The sequence below is a fragment of the Myotis yumanensis genome, unplaced genomic scaffold, assembly GCF_028538775.1.
Source record: "Myotis yumanensis isolate MYYU_CA2020_CCGP unplaced genomic scaffold, mMyoYum1.0.hap1 SCAF_1, whole genome shotgun sequence".
NCBI classification, from domain to species: domain Eukaryota; kingdom Metazoa; phylum Chordata; class Mammalia; order Chiroptera; family Vespertilionidae; genus Myotis; species Myotis yumanensis.
Window position 1 is genome coordinate 81,874,961 of NW_027223752.1, and position 21,905 is coordinate 81,896,865.

At 42.8% G+C, this 21,905-nt stretch overlaps 1 pseudogene; it reads left to right on the plus strand.

Moving 5' to 3' along the window:
- The first annotated feature begins 3,060 nt into the window (after positions 1-3,060).
- LOC139007234 (L-lactate dehydrogenase A chain-like) lies at positions 3,061-4,064 on the plus strand (annotated as a pseudogene).
- The last annotated feature ends 17,841 nt before the right edge of the window (positions 4,065-21,905 follow it).

Below are 21,905 nucleotides of genomic sequence, written 5' to 3' on the forward strand. Positions count from 1 at the left end.
AACAAATGCATTGATCTAATTTAGGGACAGCTTATTACAAATCTCCTTGCCTCATCTTCGTGCTTTGACTGAATGAAAATTATTAACCACAACCTTCCTTTATCTTTTTTTAAAAAAAATTATCTTTTCTAGTGTTATAGATAAATCACTGGAATGAAAGATATTGCATATATAATCAATTCCCTAATTCTCCCATCCCTGGTCAAGTGTAGGCTATTTTTGAGATCTCTTATATCATTCCTAAGGATGGACATAACTAGCTATTGATATGGGGAGATGATCACTCTGACTAAGTTTTGTTTTGTTTTAGGTAACTGTTTTGTTCTTATAAGGAAAGTCATCAGATTAAATTAGGTTTACAGCATGTGAACAAAAAAGGCCAGTATTGTCGCCCAACACCTCAAAGGTTGGGTTTTATTATTTCCCTCACTATAACCACTAGCTCCAGTCCAGTAAAAGCAAGGTTTTTTTCTTGATTGCTACATTCTTTCCAAGACTGATTGAGAAACAGAGATGTATGGCTTCTCTTTTATTGGATTATTCTTCTTAAACAAGTTAGAAGAGAAAGCGAGAGGGTGAAATTACTATGGAATAACTGCTTTATCATACTTATGTAAAAATTTATTTGAAGCAGGGGTGGGGAAACTTTATTCTGCTAAGGACCATTTGGATATTTATAACAGCATTCGTTTAATATAATTCACTTAATATAAATTTATGTTGCTATGAAAAAAGCTCCTAGACTTATTGAACTTCAAGTCCTGCCTACAGTTCTTTAGGCAGGGCCAGACTAAATGATTTCCCGGGCCTTATACAGCCTAAGGGCTGGACAGTACCCACGCCCGATTTAAAGGAAGAAAAAGAAATGCTTTAGCCAGGTGTGCAGAGTCAGTACATATTAGACACACCCAAGCTTTAAATCTTCACCATAGTTGGTGTATTTTTTTCTACCATTTCTGGTCAATTTACTACAAACTTGTCTCTCTCTTGATCCTGCAAAGCCAAACTGGGTGCGGACAACCTCCCTTTAACTTGCTTTCCTTAGGACAGTGTTGATTGCTCAAATTTATGTGGTTTCACCTAGTCCTATAGCCCATTCTGTGTATGCTCACTAGCCATTTGCAAAAGATCATTTTAAAAAATGTATTAAATTTATTGGGGTGTCATTGATTAATAAAATTATATAGGTCTCAAGTGTGCGGCTCTATATCATCTGTATATTGCATTGTTTTCACCATTCTAAGTCAAGTCTGTTTTAAACACCATATATTTGAACCCCATTACCCTCTTCTGTTTCCCTCCCACCCCACTTTTTCATTCCTCCTGGTAAATACCATACTGTTGTCTGTGTCTATGAGTTGTTGTTTTTATCTTTTTGTTTTAGTTTTATATCCCACAGTTTTATATCTCATATGAATGAAATCATATGGTTCTTGATTTTTTCCCTCTGACTTATTTTACTTCACTTGATATTCTCAAGATCCATCCATGTTGCCACTAATGGCAGTATTTCATCTTTTCTAATGGCTGAGTAGTATTCCTTGTATATATGTACCACATCTTCTTTATCCAATCATCTAAGGACACTTTGATTGTTTACATGTTATAGCCACTGTGAACAAAGCTGCAATGAACATAGGAGTACATATATCTTTATTGAATAAATGTTTTCAAATTTTTCAGATAGATACCCAGAAGAGGGATTTCTGGGTCACATGGTCACTGATCGCTTAATTTTCTGAGGAACCTCCATACTGTATGCCAGAGTGGCTGTATCAATTTGTATTCCACAGTGCATGAGGGTTTCTTTTTCTCCACAACCTCTCCAACACCTGTTATTTTTTTGTCTTGTTGATAATGGTCATTCTAACAGGTGTGAGGTGGTATCTCATTGTGTACAGGAGTTGACTCTTGTTGCCCTTCTGTGTGCAATGGTAGCTGGGTGGGATGGTGTGTTGGTGAGGCGCTGAGCTTTGGGGGTGCTGGTAGGCCAGTTGTGGGGTTCCACAGGCAAGGTGTTCTCAGCAGCTTGTGGGCAGGTTCCTGATGGTGTCTGTGTGGTGGTTAATAGGATCTGTGTCCCATTACTGCCCACTGAGAGCCCTGGCTGCTGTTCTCCCAGGAGCTCCCCGCTTCCTGTTTGGGCAGCACACTTCAGTATTCTGGATGAGGCAAGAAAGAGGTGTGTCTCTTTTGCAGTGTCCCCCCAAACTGGGGGAGCTAGGTACTCAGTCACATGCTCTCACTTTTCCCATGGGAAAGTCAAAGACCTAGAAGATTTCTTGTGGCACTGAGCAGTGCTGCATAGGGTGGATGTTTGACTAGGTATTGTGAAATTGGTCTTCTTGCCCTTTAAAATGCTCCCAATTTCAGGTATTTTTGCTTTCACATCCTGTTTCTCCTACAGTGTAGCTTCTCTGCTTAACTCCTGGGCTTTCTCAAAGGTACTCAATTTATTGTATGACTGTAATATTATGTAATGTGTTTTGGTGAGGGAAGATGGCAGAAAATTCATATTTCACCATTTTGATCCCAGTGTTTTTAATTTTTATTTTAAATAATCATATTAAAATCACTATTTTTGGTGTACAATTCTGTGATTATTTGAGAGAGAAAGAGAGAGAGAGAGAAAGAGAGAGAGAGAGAGAGAGAAAGAAAACATCAATTTGTTGTTCCACTTATTTATGAATTCACTGGTTGATTCTTGTATGTGCCCTGACTGGGGATTGAACCCACAACCTTGGTGTATCTGGACGATGCTTTAACCAAACTGAACCACTCAGCCAGGGCAGTTCTGTGAATTTTGAATACATTGTATAGATCACATAACTATCACATGATTATGATACAAAACAATTACATGTAGTATTTTAAAATAAGTGCCAACATCCAGTTTCATCATAGCTGCAAAGACTGAACATAGCAGCTGATCAAATCATCAGTCTTCTCTTCAATATACAATTTTACTCATGTTCATTTTTCGATGTAATTTAAAATCAAGAGTTGGTTAATCCAAAAGGAAATTTGGGTTGGCTGCCCACCATGTACTCCTGATTCCTTATGGTTCTAACTCTCAAGGATCAGCTGCTTGTGAATCTTCTTAAGGAAGAACAGAGCCCCCAGAATGAGATTACAGTCCTTGGGGTTGGTGCTGTTGGCATGGCTTGTGCCATCAGTATCTTAATGAAGGACTTGGCAGATGAACTTGCTGTTGTTGATGTCATGGAAGACAAATTAAAGGTAGAAATGATGGATCTCCAACATGGCAGCCTTTTCCTTAGAACACCAAAAACTGTCTCTGGCAAAGACTATAGTGTGACTGCAGACTCCAAACTGGTTATTATCACAGCTGGGCCACGTCAACAAGAGGGAGGAAGTCCTCTTAATTTGGTCCAGCGTAACGTGAACATCTTTAAATTAGTCATTCCTAATGTTGTAAAACATATTCACAACTGCAAATTGCTTATTGTTTCCAATCCAGTGGATATGTTGACCTATGTGGCTTGGAAGTTAAGCGGCTTTCCCAAAAACCGTGTTATTGGAAGTGGTTACAATCTGGATTCAGCCCGGTTCCGATACCTGATGGGGGAGAGGCTGGGAGTTCACCCATTAAGCTGTCCTGGGTGGGCCCTTGGGGAGCATGGAGACTCTAGTGTGCCTGTGTGGAGTGGAGTGAATGTTGCTGGTGTCTCCCTAAAGAATCTGCACCCTGACTTAGGCACTGATGCAGATAAGGAACAGTGGAAACAAGTTCACAAACAGGTGGTTGGCAGTGCTTACGAGGTAATCAAACTGAAAGGCTATACATCCTGGGCCATTGGCCTATGTGTGGCAGATTTAGCAGAAAGTATGATGAAGAATCTTAGGCAGGTACATCCAATTTCCACCAAGATTAAGGGTCTCTATGGAATAAAAGACAACATTTTCCTTAGTGTTCCTTGCATCTTGGGACAGAATGGAATCTCAAATGTTGTGAAGGTGACCATGACACCTGAGGAAGAAGCCCGTTTGAAGAAGGTACCAATATACTTTGGGGGATCCAGAAAGAGCTGCAGTTTTTTTAAAAATATATATATTTTCATTGATTTAAGAGAGAAAGGGAAGGAGAGGGAGAAATAGAAACATCAATGATGAAAGAGAAACACTGATTGGCTGCCTCCTGCACACCCCACACTGGGCATGTGCCCTTGACTGGAATTGAACCTGGAACCCTTCAGTCCGCAGGCCGATGGAAAGAGCTGCAGTTTTAAAGTCTTTTGATGTCGTAGCACCTCACTGTCTAGCCAGCCGTGGGCAAACTATGGCCCGCGGGCCGGATCCGGCCCGTTTGAAATGAATAAAACTAAAAAAAAAAAAGACCGTACCCTTTTATGTAATGATGTTTACTTTGAATTTATATTAGTTCACACACACACTCCATCCATGCTTTTGTTCCGGCCCTCCGGTCCAGTTTAAGAACCCATTGTGGCCCTCGAGTCAAAAAGTTTGCCCACCCCTGGTAGCCAGTGGTCGGCAAACTCATTAGTCAACAGAGCCAAATATCAACAGTACAACGATTGAAATTTATTTTGAGAGCCACATTTTTTAAACTTAAACTATACAGGTAGGTACATTGTTATTAACTTAATTAGGGTACTCCTAAGGCTTAGGAAGAGCCACACTCAAAGGGCCAAAGAGCCGCATGTGGCTCACGAGCCGCAGTTTGCAGACCACGGGTCTAGGCTACAACAGGATTTTAGTTGGAGATTGTGCATGTTGCCCTTTTTATCTGATATGTGATTAAAAACATCAGTTTCCTAAAGATAGAAACATCTGCATTCTGACGGTGAATGGTACTCATCTGTATGGTCCTAACCTGGTTAGTGTGAAATAGTTCCACCTCCTCAAATTTGGTAACTTAAATTATGATGTTTCTTCTGTCTAGGATTCATACTTTTTATTTTTAATGATTCTAAATTCAGAAATATTTGATTGATAAGACAGTGTGACTCCCCCCCCCCAAAAAAGCTTTCATTAAAAAAATAGCATTCTTTATAATTGGTATAATTTTAAAATCAAAGAATACTGTACCTCATGTAGTAGTGAATCCTCAATGAAAGGCTATTTATTTCTGTTTAGTTTTAAAAATATTTACTAATCATGTAATAAATGTCAGTCATTGTTCTATATTGGAGTATAGTGCTAAAAAGTGAAGATCACTCAATAAAGATTTGACTTCTTCATAGTTCCTCGGATTTCAACCCCAAATCCTTTTGACATTCAATGAATTGTAGGCAGGCCCACAATGGATACATGAGTATATAAAGTACTGCATTAAAATGCTCAAAAAAGTTGATATCTTCCAACTATAGATATACACTCAGATGTTCTGTTAAAGGATTCCCATGTCAGGCATTGTCCTAAGAAAATAAATAGACCTGAGAGCCTATAATAGTCATTGTCCAGATTTTTTTCTGAGACATAAATAAAGTCAGAGATGAGAACGTGTGCCACTTAGAAGGAGCCTAAGAATCATGTATCCCCCTTCTGGTCAGGATGTCAGCATAGGTAAATGCACTACTCCCATCCTCTCACAACCACATAAAAATTACAACTAAACTACAGAACAACCATCATTTGAAACTGCCTGAAATCTAGCTGAATGGAAGTCCTGCAACTAGGCATACAATAGCAAAGCCATATCGAGACTGGTAGGAAGGATGGAAATACAGAACAGGTTGGCCCCACACCCACGTACAGTGGATAAAAATTGGGAGGGATATATCTCAGCTGCCAAGGTGCCCCCTGAGGAGTGAGGGGTCCCAGCTCCACACCAGGCCCCCCAGCCCAGGGTTCCAGTTCAGGAAGAGAAGTTGCCATAGCTTCTGGCTGTAAAAACCAGCAGGGATTGAGACTGAGTGATATTAGGGGGAGTGGCGGGGGTGGGGGGGGGTGGGAGAGAAGGGCTTTTCGAGTTTCAGGTTGTTCTTATAGGCCCATGCATGGTCTTATTAGGACTCTCTCTGACCGCTAGCACTGGGGCAGAGCTCAACAGGCACCAGAGACATACGGGAAGGACCTAAAATGTCGCATCAGAGCAAGAGCTGGTGGGCAGCTTTCTCCTGGACAAAGGCCATTGTTTCTCTTTTAGCCTTTCTCCACAGAGTCATAGCTGAGTCTCCATCAACCTGGCTATCATTCTTTGCCCCACCCTAGTAATTCCTTGAGACCTGCCCCACCCAACCTGTAGACCCACCCAAGCTGTTTCCAGTGGCTTTTCCATATGAATAGCCTGTTTTGGCTTATGCTTCAGACTTCTCTCAAATCTTTCCAACAAACAGCATTTGGCCTTGGCATACCCCATACCTCTTCCTAAGTGGCCTCAGACTTGACACTAGCATTAGCCAGCCTTGGTTCATAGCTTGGCCTCTTCCAGACACCTCCAAACCCAGCATAAATAACAGACATCTTCAGGTTGCTTTGTAGCTCATGCCAGGTGGTCCCAGGCAGAACACAGGCAGTGGCAGACCTTGGCCTGCACTTCCTGGGAGGCCCCGAAGCCAATTCAACCCACGGACAGTTTCAGATTCATCGAAGCCCCACCCTATCACCTCCACAAGTGACAAACTCAAGGGGCAAACTTAGCAGCCCCCAAAGTCCCACTGAAGTAAGTCCTGCTCTGTGGGGTGGACCTTTGCACAGCTGATTCTCCATGAGGGTAAATCCCTTGCAGCGGATTGACCTGGGATAAATCCCTCCCCCTGATGTGCTAACAACAATCTCGTAGGCTCACCTACAAGAGGAGGGTGTACAGGGCCTACACAGGGGTGGGGGCACACCTGGAGTGCCCAGCTCAGGTGAAGGGGGAGGCTGTGCCACTGGACCCTACAGGATACCTATTGCATTAGGCCACTCTACCAAGCCTGTGAGATGCAGCAGCTCTGCCTAATGCATAGAAACAAACAAAGGGAGGCAGCGCAAGGTGAGGAGACAAAGAAACATGTCTCAAATGAAAGAACAGAACAAAACTCCAGAAAAACAACTAAACAAAATTTTGACAAGCAATCTATTAGATGCAGAGTTCAAAACACTGGTTATAAGGATGGTCAATGGACTTAGGGGAAGAATGAGTGAATTTACAGAGAACTTCAACAGCATAAAATGGGACATGGGAACCACAAAAATGAGCCAGTCAGAAATGAAGGATACACTAACTGAAATGAATAATAATTTAAAGAGAACCAACCGTAGAGTAGATGAAGCTGAGGCTCAAATCAGTGATTTGGAATACACGAAAACAAAACACAACCAATCAGAAAAGCAAAAATAATTTAAAAAATGAGGATAATGTAAGGAGTCTCTGGGAAAACTTCAAGTGTACCAGTATTTGTATCATGGGAAGTGTACCAGAAGGACAACAGACAGACCAAGAAGTCAAAAACCTATTTGAAAAAAATAATAATTAAAAACTTCCCTAACTTGTTGAAGGCAATAGACATACAAACAAGATGAACTCAAATAGGTCTACACCAAGATACATTATAATTAAAATGCAACACTTAAAGACAAAAGGAGAACCTTAAAAGCAGCAAGGAAAAAGCAGTTAGTTAACTACAAGAGAGCTCCTATAACGCTGTCAGCTGATTTCTCAACAGAAACTTTGCAGGCCAGAAGGGAGGGGCAAGAAATATTTAAAGTGATGAGCAGTAAGGGCCTACAACCAAGATTACTCTATCCAGCAAAACTATCATTTAGAATCAAGGGACATATAAAGAGCTTCTCAGACAAGAAAAAGCTGAAGAAGTTCTTAACTGCCAAACAAGTATTGCATAAAATGTTAAATGATCTTCTTTAAGAAGAACAAGAAAAAAAGATAAAAAATATGAACAATAAGATGGCAATAAATACATATCTATCAGCAATTGAATCTAAACAACAAAATAAATCAACAAACAGGACAGAAATAGATTCATACATATAGAGAACATTTTGATGTTTTCCAGATGAGAGGGAAGTGGGGGGATGGGTGGAAAAGGTGAAGGAATTAAGAAGTACAAATTGGTTGTTAAGAATGGTCATGAGGAACCTAGAGAACCAAGATGGCGGCATAGGTTAACGCCGGAGTTTGCTGCCTCGAACAACCACTTCAAAAATACACCTAAAAGACGGAACGGACATCATCCAGAACCACAGGAAGGCTGGCTGAGTGGAAGTTCTACAACTAGAAGGAAAGAGGAAACCATACAAGACTCAGAGGAGGTGCAGTGCTGAAGTGAAATACTAAGGTGCGGAGTGCATGTGGAGCGGGCCGGCGGCGGAGGGTGCGGTTGTTGTTTTCAGTCGGGAGGGAGTTTCAGACTCTGAGCTCCAGACCCAGGCGAGTCTCTAGGGATCCAGACTCAAACGGGAGAAGCGGGAAGGCAGCTTTCTCTTGGAGGTTTGCAGCGGTTGCAGAGCTGCTGGGGACGGAACTGAGAGCAGCCATAACTGCTCGCTCCGCCCGCCCTGTAGATCCCCGGGGACCCGCCCCACCCAAGCCCTGCACAGAGGCATTTGCTGGATAGCCTTAGGCAAACGCTAGATTAGCACCGCCCTAGAGATCCAGCACAGAAGCTCTCCCACTGCAGACACAGCTGACTCTCATAGCCAGTTAGCCTGGAGGTCAATTCACCCCCAGTATTGCCGACAACAATCAAGGCTTAACTACAACAAGACTGCGCACAAAGACCACAAGGGGGTGCGCCAAAAAAGCATAAAAAATGCGGAGACAAAGAAACATGACAGAAATGGAGGATATAGAGCTAAAAAATGCACTTTTAAGGGCTTTCCATAATTTTCTAGAAACTGCCGATAAACTTGATGAGATCTACAAGAAATCTAATGAGACCCTCGATGTTGTGATAAAGAACCAACTAGAAATTAAGCATACACTGACTGAAATAAAGAATATTATACAGACACCCAACAGCAGACCAGAGGAGCGCAAGAATCAAGTCAAAGATTTGAAATGTGAAGAAGCAAAAAACACCCAACCAGAAAAGCAAAATGAAAAAAGAATCCGAAAATACGAAGATAGTGTAAAGAGCCTCTGGGACAGCTTCAAGCGTACCAACATCAGAATTATAGGGGTGCCAGAAGATGAGAGACAGCAAGATATTGAAAACCTATTTGAAGAAATAATGACAGAAAACTTCCCCCACCTGGTGAAAGAAATGGACTTACAGGTCCAAGAAGCGCAGAGAACCCCAAACAAAAGGAATCCAAAGAGGACCACACCAAGACACATCATCATTAAAATGCCAAGAGCAAAAGACAAAGAGAGAATCTTAAAAGCAGCAAGAGAAAGAAACTCAATTACCTACAAGGGAATACCCATACGACTGTCAGCTGATTTCTCAACAGAAACTTGGCAGGCCAGAAGGGAATGGCAAGAAATATTCAAAGTGATGAATGCCAAGAACCTACAACCAAGATTACTCTACCCAGCAAAGCTATCATTCAGAATTGAAGGTCAGATAAAGAGCTTCACAGATAAGGAAAAGCTAAAGGAGTTCATCACTACCAAACCAGTATTATACGAAATGCTGAAAGGTATCCCTTAAGAAGAGGAAGAAGAAGAAGAAAAAGGTAAAGATACAAATTATGAACAACAAATATGCATCTATCAACAAGTGAATCTAAGAATCAAGTGAATAAATAATATGATGTACAGAATGAACTGGTGATTATAATAGAATCAGGGACATAGAAAGGGAATGGACTGACAATTCTTGGGGGAAAAGGGGTGTGGGGGATGCGGGAAGAGACTGGACAAAAATCGTGCACCTATGGATGAGGACAGTGGGTGGGGAGTGAGGGCGGAGGGTGGGGCGGGAACTGAGAGGAGGGGAGTTATGGGGGGAAAAAAGAGGAACAAATGTAATAATCTGAACAATAAAGATTTAATTAAAAAAAAAAAAAAAGAGGAACCTAGCTATGATGATCACCTGAAAAAAAAAAAAAAAAAAAGAATGGTCATGAGGATGTAAAGTAAAGCATAGAGAAAATAGTCAATATTCTAATAACCATGTATGGGTACAAGATTGATCACTTAATAAGGTATATAATGTCTAATCACTGTGGTATACACCTGAAACTAATATAATATTTTATGTCAACTGTAATTGAAAAAAAGAGTTAATTAAAAAGAAAAAGAGCCATGCATTCCATTTCAGTTCCTTTCCACCAGGGGGTGCTGTTTCCCAACACAAACACATTTCCTATGTGAAATGTAGGCTTTGGTTTATTGTTTCACTGTGACTTCAAATTTCTTCATGCTAAGAATCAAGAACAGTATTTAGGTGACATTGTAGAGATGAACTCGTCTCTGGGCTTAGTGACTGTGGTACTCTTAGTGTTTGGTAAGTAACATACCTCTTAAAATATGGATTCTTTCTTTTATTAAATTAGCAAGTTCTTTAACCATAATTTTATTTCCGAGTGTCATGCCCAGGATAACATAGATTTCTTTTATTTTTCTCCAGGACAAACCCATGGAGGCTCAGTGACCCAGATGGAAGGCCAAGTGACTCTGCTAGAAGGGGCTCCCCTGACTGTGAATTGTACTTATTCAGCCACAGGGTACCCCACTCTTTTCTGGTATGTGCAGTATCCTGGAGAAGGTCCGCAGCTCCTCCTGAAAGCCGCAACAGACAATGGAAAGGGAAGAAACAAAGGTTTTGAAGCCACATACCAAAAAGAACTAAATGCCTTCCACTTGAAGAAAGCCTCAGCCCACCAGTCAGATTCTGCAATGTACTACTGTGTGCTGGGTGACACAGTGACAGAAACTGCAGGGGGAGCTGAGCACAAACATGGAACCTGGACCTATTGTGAGAAACCACCAAGAAACACAGTGATGTTTGCTGTACACTTGTGGAAAGGTCTTGAAATCAGAAGCACTAAGTACCTTTGAATAATTTAGGAAGATGGTGCTGTGTGTGTGTGTGTGTGTGTGTGTGCACGTGTGGGTGTATTTTGAGGGCATTTGAAGAATGGAGAATGAAAATCAAAGGACTGAATGATAAAATACATAAGTGACAGACTATCTCCATGCTCTCACCAGTGCCTTTATCACAAGCAATGACTACTTCTCAAGACCAGCAGAAGATTGGCAGTTAATCATCAATGAATCAAAAATAGCACAAAAAAAGTAAGAAAGCCAAAATAATTAAAATAGAAAAACATAGTATCCTATATAATGAAGAGATAATATGCAAATTGACTGTCACACCCTTGCACAAGATGCCTGCCCCCATGTGGTCACAAGATGGCCACCAAAGATGGCCTTCAGGGGAGGGCAGTTAGGGGTGACTGGGCTGTCCAGGGAGGGCAGTTGGGAGGGATCAGGCTACAGGGGAGGGCAGTTAGGGGTGACCGGGCCTGCCGGGGAGGGCAGTTGGGGGGAACCAGGCCTGCAGGGGAGGGCAGGGGAGCAGTTAGGCATCGATCAGGCTGGCAGGGGAGTGTTTAGGGGGCAATCAGGCAGGCAGGTGAGTGGTTGGGAGCCAGCAGTACCAGATAGTGAGCGGGGTCCCAGATTAGAGAGGGTGCAGGCTGGGCTGAGGGACAGTCCCCCAGTGAGCAAATTTTGTGCACTGAGCCTCTAGTGTATTATAAATATTAATTAAATTTTGAATAATATTTTAGGAAAAATATTCAAAAGGAATGTACTCACAGTAGTCTATATGGTTCAACTAAACAGTCTCCTAGATAAGTTTTATCCTATCTAATAATAGACAAACATGGTAATTAACCATATCTCCGCTACGCTTCCCATTGGCTAATCAGGGTGATATGCAAATTAACTGCCAACCAAGATGGTGGCCGGCAGCCACACAGCTGAAGCGAATGTGAGGCTTGGTTGCCCGGCGATGGAGGAAGCCAAGGTTCCCTGCCTGCCGCAGCATGGCTCTAAGCTACACTCAAAGCAACAAAGTTTCAATTATAGAAGCTAAACAACCCCAGATACCTGCTTTCAGCTGGCTGGCCTCGGAGCTGGAGCGAGCAGGAGCCGGCTCTGAGCTCCACTGAAGGCAACATGGAAATTAGAAATCATTAAGAATGAAAGGTCTATCTTTCAAATCTCACTTTGCTTTCTGAATAGGGGTAAGTGGCAAAAACCAAGTGGAACAGAATCCTTCATCCCTGATCGTCCTGGAGGGAGATAATTGCACAATTCAATGCAATTATACAGTGAGTCCCTTTAACAACTTAAGGTGGTACAAACAGGACACTACCTATAGCTGTGATCATCTTGCTGACAATATCAAGAATGGGAGAAACCATATAAGTGATAATTGCTAGAGTACTAAGAGATCATGAGTATGGAACAGGAGTTGGGCAACTACAGCTGCGGCTTCTGGCGTCACCTACAGATGGCGCCACCCTGGATGGCAGCTTGTGCTGGCGGCTGATGCTGTCCCACCCTGCCTGCAGTATGCAAATTAGCTGCCATCTTTGTTGGTGGTTAATTTGCATATCTCAATGATTAGCCGATGGGAGGCGTAGTGAAGGTACAGTCAATTACCATGTTTGGCTATTATTAGACAGGATATATTTAAAGAGCTTGGAAAAGAGAAGTTTTATAGTGTTTTGCATATCCCAGCCTCTCATCCTGGAGATTCGGCCACCTACTTTTGTGCTTTGTGGCGGCACCGGGCCCTAAAAGCACCTGCCGTCTGTACCACAGCTCTGCAGCTGGTCTAGCCTGTGGGTGGGAGTGAAGGTGTGTACCTTATTTATAGAGGGAATCTTCTTTATCATCTCTGTCTCCAAATAGAAGTTGCGGATAATACATCTCTCACTTGTCTGATGAATCTGAATTTATATTGAATTAAATTTCATTTCGTTACTATTGAGGTGTTGTTCCTCAGTGCAGATTGTACTGATCCTGGGCCTGTTTGTGCACAGAGTCCCTTCCATTGCTGTACCCTTCACTGCAAGAGGTCAGACCCCTTTGTGGCTCAGGCTTCCAGCTCATAAAGCAAGTTTTACCCTCACCAGCAGCATTTTACTCATTTGTTCATAATCTTCATAATATTTTCTATATCTGTGGGCCACTTATACCATTATTTTCTAATTTTTTATTAAGTTAAATTTATATTAAACAGACTTTTTAAATAACTATGTAAAAAAGTATTCTTATTTTAATTGATACTATCTGTGAAACTATATATGTGATGTACTGGCTATATTTTTTTTCTATTAGAAAGTAAAATAACATTACATATGTAACAGCTAAAAAAATTAAACCATGTGTTGCCTAACATGAACTCCTGCATCAATCACTCTTTAGGAAATACTGATTCAGCCCATGCCCTTCATTTAAAGGATAAAAAAATTAGTATCTACAGGTGCTGTACGTTTTCCTCAAAGCATGACATAGCAAAATGGAGCTAGGAGTAGAACCCAAACATCTTGACTCCTTGCCCATTGCTTCTTCCACTAAAGATGCAAGGTAGGACCCAGAGTTTGAAGAAAGAAGTTGTGTGTTTTAAATTTAAATAATTTCAAAGTTATTATGTAATTATACATATCAATTTTAGATAAATTAGAAGATATAAACGCCCAGAAAAAATAAAACACTCCCATAATTTCATGAAGTAGGAATAATGACTATTACAAGTTTTCAAATCCTTTGGTGTACATATACAGCTACATTTTGCTATGAAAGGGACTTATAAAGTACTCAGTATTTATTAACATACTTTTTTCCCTCAGCATAATATTGTAGGTATTAATATGCCAGAAAACATACATCAAGGGCACAATTTTAAATGACTAATTTCCATTACATGTATTTTTTTTGAATCAATCACTTTTTGGTATTGTTTTCAATTATGTAGTATTATAGGCAATATTTTTATGAACATCATTAAGTCTGTAGCTTGAATGGACATGGAATTGCTTAAATAAGGCAAAAGACCTGACACTGAATGTCTGATTTCCATGAAGAAATTTTATCAAGCTCTGAATTCAATAGGAGTATATGAGGTTAATTATTTCCCAACACTTTACCAATTATGGATGTTATTATTTTAAAGTTGTTTCCATTTTGCTAAATGAAAATTCCAGTGTTTTAATTTTCTTTTATTTTAACCTGTGAGTTTACATATTTTGTTGTTAAAATAATTAAAACAAAATAAGATTAGAAAACATCAGAGTACATCACACAGAATAAGAATAACATTTCATAAAATAAGATATCCTATCTAATAAAAGAGAAACATACAAATTGACCATAACCCCGACACCCTTCCCATTGGCTAATCAGCATATCCTTATGCAAATTAACTGCCAACCAAGATGGCAGCCGGCAGCCAGGCACTGAAGCAAACAGGATGCTTGCTTGCTCCAGTGATGGAGGAAGCCAAGGTTCCCCGCCTGCCGCTGCTGACCTCTGAGCTGCACTCTAAGAAACAATGTTGCAAGTATAGAAGCTAAACAAACTCCAGAAACCTGCTTTCAGCCAGCAGGGCTTCAGCCAGCAGGACCTCAACAGTGTTTCAATTATAGAACCCAAACAAATCCAGTACCTGCTTTCAGCAGCCGAGGTCTCAGAGCTGCAGCCGTGGTCTCAGAGCTGCAGCCGAGCCTCAGAGCTAAAGCCGGCTCTCAGCTCCAGTGACAGCCATAGAAGGTAAATAAATCCCAGAATAAAAAAAAAAAGGAGAGGTTGGGAGCTTCAGTCACCTGCCAGCCTGAAAATGGCCCTCAGCCCCTCACCCAGACTGGCCAGGTACCCCAGTGGGGACCCCCACCCTGAAGGGGGTGTGACCAGCTGCAAACAGCCATTATCCCCTCACCCAGACTGGCCAGGCACCCCAGTGGGGACCCCCACCCTGAAGCAACAAGATGGCGGCTAATTTGCATACTGAAGGCCGGTGGCAGTGGGCCAGGCTCTTTGCGGTCCAGGGACCCTGCTGGGCAGGGGGCAGCGTGGGAGGCTGTCCATGGTCCCGGGACCTGGATCTGTGACCCTTCCCGGCGGGGCAGCAGCTCGCACAGGGGTGGATCGGCGGGGGTTGGGCAGGGCAGGATGCCTGGCTTCCGCCCAGCCCCAGTCACTCTGGGCAGGTGAGCAGCGCAGAGAGCCTCTGGACAGGGGAGGCAGGCCAGTGGAGGGCGGCCTGTACTCCCCACATGGCGGTGGTGACAGCTGTGAGCGCGCCAAGCGGAGCCTGCAGGCTGAGCTGAAGTAGCGCCTGCAGGCCATCAGCACCCAGGAGTGGCTGTGCAAGATCCACCTCCAGGCCCAGAAGGTGCAGGATTGCAGGGACAGCCACCATGGCGGCCAGACTGACGTCCTCCTGGCCGCACCACGGGGGTTTGCGGATCTGCAAAGCCAGAGGCCTCCGGTGTGCACATCGCCCCCTGGTGTGCGAACATCCCCCAGCACACTGTCACCCTCCCCATGCCTGCAACAGTTACAATCCAAGGCGTGCACAAGTTCCCCCCCCTCTCCACCGCACTTCCCCATCAACCGGGCATGCCTAACACCCCCACAGAATGTGCACACATCCCCTCTGATGCGCTCACGTCCTTTGGAGAGTGTCTGGGTGTTCTGGGTGCTGAGGGTGGGTGCCTGTGAGATGACAGTGAGAGGGCGGAGTGGCGATGCCCTGTTCCCACAGAGGCCAGTGCAGCTACGAGATCACCTCTGGGGGGTTAATGCAGGTGCTGAGGCAGGAGCAGGTGCAGACAGACACACCTGGTGGGCATGGGCAGCCCTCTCTGAGGTGCTTTCGGTCAGCGTTCAAGATCAAGAGCCCAGAGGCAGAGAGGAATTCCGTCCTCTCAGTGAAACAGTGGGATAGTCGGGGCGACTGTAGAGGAGGAATGTGCGCTTTGGGTGCCAGCACCCATGAGTGAAGGCTGCCCTGACTGAGCCTTGCTTGCTTGGGGCCTAGAGCACTCCTGCCGGGCAGCAGGTGACAGGACATGCTTTTCCGAATTAATGAGAGAAAACGTTGATTCTCCTGCTGCCCACGAAGGTGGAAAGTGAAGTGGGGAGACATGTGGGGAGTGAGCGAGGTTCCCTGTCTGGGGGTTCCAAATCTGCTGTTGGTTTCTTTCACCACTGACTAGAGATATACAGGGTGTCCCCCCAAAATGTATACACACTTTGAACACCTACTAATTCCAATGGTTTTAAGCATAAGAAAGAAACAACAATGGAGCTGTTATCTGTTAAATGTGTGGACACAAACAGGTAGTTGGACATTCCCTGAGGGGTCTCAGATTGGAGAGGGTGAAGGCCAGACTGAGGGGCCCCTTCCCCCCACCCCCACCCCAGTGCACGAATTTCATGCACCGGGTACTAGTATTAAATAAAGTTTGAAAAACACAGTTCTGGTCCACATGTCCTTCTAACTGGCCTCTTTTCTCTCAAGACAATGTATTCCCTACATCTTTGATACTCAAAATGTGGACCAGCAGTATTGAAACTTGAGCATGATCTCAGGCTCCAATTGAGACTGATTGAATTTGAATCTGCATTTTAACAAGATTCCCAGGTGATTCTATTCCCGAAAAGTTTGAGAAACACGAATCTAACCAGTGTCTAGAGCAGGGGTGGGCAAACTTTTTGACTCGAAGGCCACAATGGGTTCTTAAACTGGACCAGAGGGCCGGAACAAAAGCATGGATGGAGTGTTTGTGTGAACTAATATAAATTCAAAGTAAACATCATTACATAAAAGGGTACGGTCTTTTTTTTTTTTTTTTAGTTTTATTCATTTCAAACGGGCCAGATCCGGCCCGAGGGCCGTAGTTTGCCCATGGCTGGTCTAGAGTGATTTTTCAAACTGTAAATTAGAAGCTGCCTCTACTTGCCTAAAATATGTCAATGGTTTTATGTTGCTCTTAGAATAAAATAACAACCCCAGGCTCTGATGTACAAGGTTATCCATTATTTGAATCTTGCCTGATGCTTTAATCTCAGCTCTTAACTCTCTTTCCCTGGCTCTCTGTACAGCAACAGCTCTGATCTCCTTTCTATTTTCTGAACTTGCCATGTGCTTTCCCACATTTGGTCTTATCCTTTCACACATCTGAAATTTTCTTCCTCCAGCTTTTGGTGAGCCTGGCTCATTTTCATCCTTTGGTTCTCAGCTCAAATATTATTACTGTAGAAAAAGTCTTTTGACTTCCGTTGATCTTCTTGATGAATGTAGTTATCCATAGAGCACCTAACTCCCTATCACATCAACCTGGTTATTTCCCTGGTGGTGGTAATTATAACATGCATTTATATTGTAAACGTATATGCCAATGTGTTCATTGCTTATAGTTTCAGTTAGACTATAAGCTCTATGAGGTCAGAGTTATTGTTTTTGTTCATGGCTTTATCCTTAGTGCATAGAGTAGTGATTGGCTTTTAGTAGTCAGCCTAAAAATATCTACTGAATGAAGTTTCTTGGCCCTGCTCTCTCTCTCCCTTTTCCCTTCTCCTCATTCCCACCTTAGTAACTCAACTTTGTGTATATTCTCCTTGGTTGGGTATGTGGTACAATCCAGTTCTCTCTGGCCCTTACCTTCAGACTCAGATCTTAGCCTTCCTTTGCTCAGTGGGCTCTGTCAAATAATTATACCCACTCAGGGTCTCAGCCTGTCCTCACTCAACTGACATCACTTTATCAGGTGTAAGCTGAATGAACTCAATTTGAAGGCTAGTAACCTCACAGTGAATTATATAAAAGGAAAAAAAGACATATCCAAAAGACTTTGAAAAGTATAAAAGTAACTTCAAGTAAAATAATTATGAGCACATGTCAATGTTTTATTTCAAACTAGAGGCCCAGTGCACAAAATTCGTGCACAGGTAGGGTCCCTAGGCCTGGCCTGCAATCAGGGCCGATCAGGTTCCCTGCCTCCTGGCCTCCCCTTTCCTCACTGCCCATGCACCCCCATCATGCAGTTCCCAATCTCCCAGCCTCCCCGCCTCCTCCTTCCCTCTCTCCCTCAGTGCCCCGCTGCTGCTGGTCGCTTGCCATGTTCCGTGCTGCCCCCTGGTGGTCAGCGCACATCATAGTGAGCGATCGAACTCCTGGTCTGCCAGTTGAACTCCTGAGAGGACAATTTGCATATTAGCCCTTTATTATATAGGATTACTGCAAAAGAAAATCCTCTCAGTAAACATATTTAAATAATTAGCCTTGGTAGAGACAGTTTATAGGAGATTCGATTTTTTTAAGTTGGATTAAAGATCATTATTATGGTCCGAGGACTAGTTCATAATTATTCTACTTTTGATTGTCTATCTACTGGTTATCAGGTTCCTTACACAATTAATAGTAATTTAAGTATGTAACACTAATTTTCCAGTAGTCTTTATTTCATTAATGTATATCAGAAAATTGCTCAAGCATTTAATTTAGAAATGATAGTTAAATCTCATATGGGTCTAGACATTACATCCTTCAAAAAAGGCTCATTTTGGACCATTTTTGGAAAACTTATATTTCTCAAGAGTAAAGTCTTTATTGTAGTATCTATAAAAGTATCAGACTTATTATGTCTCTGATCTTGCCCTTCTTACAAGATAATAAATTGTTGTTTCTTTGATGCTGTCAGTAAAGATACAAGACTCCTGGGTAAGAGACAAAAACTTTTATTACTTATTAGAGACCCGGTTCACAAATTCTTGCACGGGTGGGGTCCCTCAGCCTGGCCAGTGATCCGGGCTGATGGGGGCCGGCCAGCTGAGGAGGGACCTCAGGAGGGCTCCAGGGCATGTCCGGCCCTCTTGCCCAGTCCCCATGGGCCAGACCCCAGCAGCAAGCTAACCTACCAGTTGGAGCATCTTCCCTCTGGTGGTCAGTGCACATCATAGTGACTGGTCGAATGGTCGACTGAACAGTTGACCGATTGTTCAGACACTTAGCATATTACGCTTTTATTATATAGGATGGCATAGCAGGGAGCATGACCATCAGCATGTATCATTTGCCCTTAAGTCTCATGGGGTGGTATAATGGGTACAGATGGATAATGTTAGTGCAGCAGGATTGTGTCATAGCTGAGAAACACTGAGCTTAGGGAATTCACTGCATTTTCTTTAGCAAGTAGTCAGCTTGCTCTTTGTCTCAGAGAAGACATTACCTTATCCCTCAGTGTTGCTTGTTGCAAGCACAACCCTGAGAAATGGTTACAGGTTGAAAGGCCATGGCCTTACATTATTGCCATACCCAGCAAGCACATAGGAGCACGAGAGACGCACAATCTACTCCAGGGTCCTACATTTTGTTAGTTTCTAGAAAGTTTTGTGAGTATGAAACTTCGTCAGCTATTCTGATTAATCTGACTGACAGAAACTGAAACTAGATCCATCCTATTAGTCTCAAACCACATTTAATTAAAGCTACTATTTGGAGACTCTAAGCAGCAAGATGAGATCAATCTGCAGCATTAATTCAATCATGCCTCCTAGTATCTCAGAATTCGTCAACTGTGAATAAGTCCCAGGATGTAAACATTTAGGATCTAGCATAATAATCATTATGGTCCTTGCAAAGTAATTTGGCACACCAATCTTTGGTTTAATTGCCAAAAACGACCAAAGAGCAACCACCTTTTCAAATGGAAAGATATTCTGTCTCCCCAGACATAAACATATAATCTGAAAAGGCATAGGTGAATCCAGTTCAGGATTTATTGTTGAACTTGATTAGAATAAGCATTACATCAATTTGGTTAAGCTATAGGAGCAGCATTTCTGAGTATTTCCAACCTTTACAGTCATTCATGGTACATAACTCAAGACTGCTTAGACACCAGCAGCGTATATACTAGTGTTTGTACCAGTTAAACTGAAACAAGGTTGTGGTGATTTATGTGTTTGTATACAAATGGGAATGGGAATCTCTGTTGGGAAGCTTCCATTGATGGTGTCAGGCACAGCAAAGTAGTTCAGGACAGGCCACATTAATAGGAGATTTTCTGTTTACATAGAATGTAGAAGAGGATAACAAACCAGAACAAGTCAGATTGCCAACTGCAGCTGTTGCTTGGCTCCAGCACACCATACACAGAGCATTTATCCCCTCGCCCTGCTGGGTCCAAGGTTTTCCCCCCCAGGTGCCAAGGTTCTTGCTCTTTCTCCAGCACCGCAAAATTGGTGTGACCATTCTAATAACAATAACTCTGCTTTTTACTAGTAATTTATAATCACATTAAATATTTGTGTGTAGAAGGATTAAGGGCAAAAGGGACAAAGACATTTTCATGCCATTTTATTTAATGCGTTTATTTTGTTAATCCTCAATTGAAGATCCTTTTCCATTGATTTTTAGGAAGAGTGGAAGCGAGAGGAAAAGATAGAGAGAGACATCGATGTGAAACACACTGATTGGTTGCCTCCTGCATGTGCCCTGACCAGGGCTTGGGCCAGGGAGGAGCTTTCAACCAAATTACCTGCTCTTTACCGGAATCGAACCCGGGTCTCTTTGTCTGCAGGCTGACCCTCTATCCATGGAGCCAAACAGAATAGGGCTGAAAATTACGGCCTTTATTCATTTGCATTGATTAAATAATTAATGAGATATGTTCCAGGCTGATTTTAAGTATGAGCCTCTGGTCTGATGTCATTTTTCTTCTTCTTTTTAACACCAAATTAAGGAGTAATCTCTTTCCCACACTTTGATGCTTGCATCTAGCAGCGTAAGACCATATGAAGCTCAGCTCAACTGAGGCAATAGTTAGTTGATCTTGGTCTTTCTACCTGATGAATGGCTTTAAAATATAGTTTCTCAACAGTATTCTAAAGTCTAGAGTATTGTCTTCTGTGACTAATTTAACAATGAGGTAAGTTACTCTTCGATTTTTACTTACCTCCCATTTCTCATTTATTTTAGGATTAACATCTCTTACTACAGACGGTGACATCCTCACAGATTCAGGAAGGAAGAAACACACATGCTGCAGCTTTGGCATCTCATCTCTGAAATGAGAAGGAAACACAGCTCTCTTGAATCTTTGGTCTTGCCTCTGGCCTCCAGAGGGCGATGTTACACAGGTAAGACATTCATTTTTGTTGGAAATCATCACCATGTCTTAGCCCCTCCTCCCTGCAGCTGGCTGTTGTGTCCTCACTGATGTCTGAGTAGATAGGAACCTGTAACGAGAATAAGAGGCCAGAAAAGATCCAAATTCAGTAAAAGAAAGCCTTGTCAAGGCAAGGGGCTTAGCCAACGTAGCCTCCGAAGGCTCAGTGACCTCAGCTCTTGTCTTACTGCTCCGGAGCCTGCAGCCCTCCCACTGCTTAGCCATGGTCCTGCTACTCATCCCTGTGCTTGAGGTGATTTTTGCCCTGAGTAAGTAACATTCCATTCCCTTTCCTATTTGCACAATAGTGAGCATGTGCTCATTGGAAACTGAATAGAGACACCTTTTCTTCGGGGCCAAGTCCGCTTTTACTTATACAGCATTGATGTTTCAGGAGGAACCGGAGCGCAGTCAGCGACCCAGCCTGATGGCCATGTCACTGTCTCTGAAGGAGCCCCACTAGAGCTGAGATGCAAATATTCTTCTTCTACTTCACCGTACCTCTACTGGTACCTGCAGTACCCCAACCAAGGACTCCGGCTTGTCCTCAAGTACTTTTCAGGGAACACCCTGGTTAAAGGCATAAAAGATTTTGAAGCTGAATTTAGGAAGGATGAAACCTCTTTCAACCTGAAGAAACACTCAGCCCACTGGAGCGACTCTGCTGTGTACTTCTGTGCTGTGAGTGACACAGTGACTGAGACTGCAGGGGGAGCTGAACACAAACCTTCTGAGACACCGGAACTTTCTGTGACTCAAGAACTCAGCCTGGGGAGTTCTCAAGAAGGTCTTTTTTTTTTTTTTCTGTGAAGGCAAAAGGGAAGGGTAGGCAGAGCCCGGGA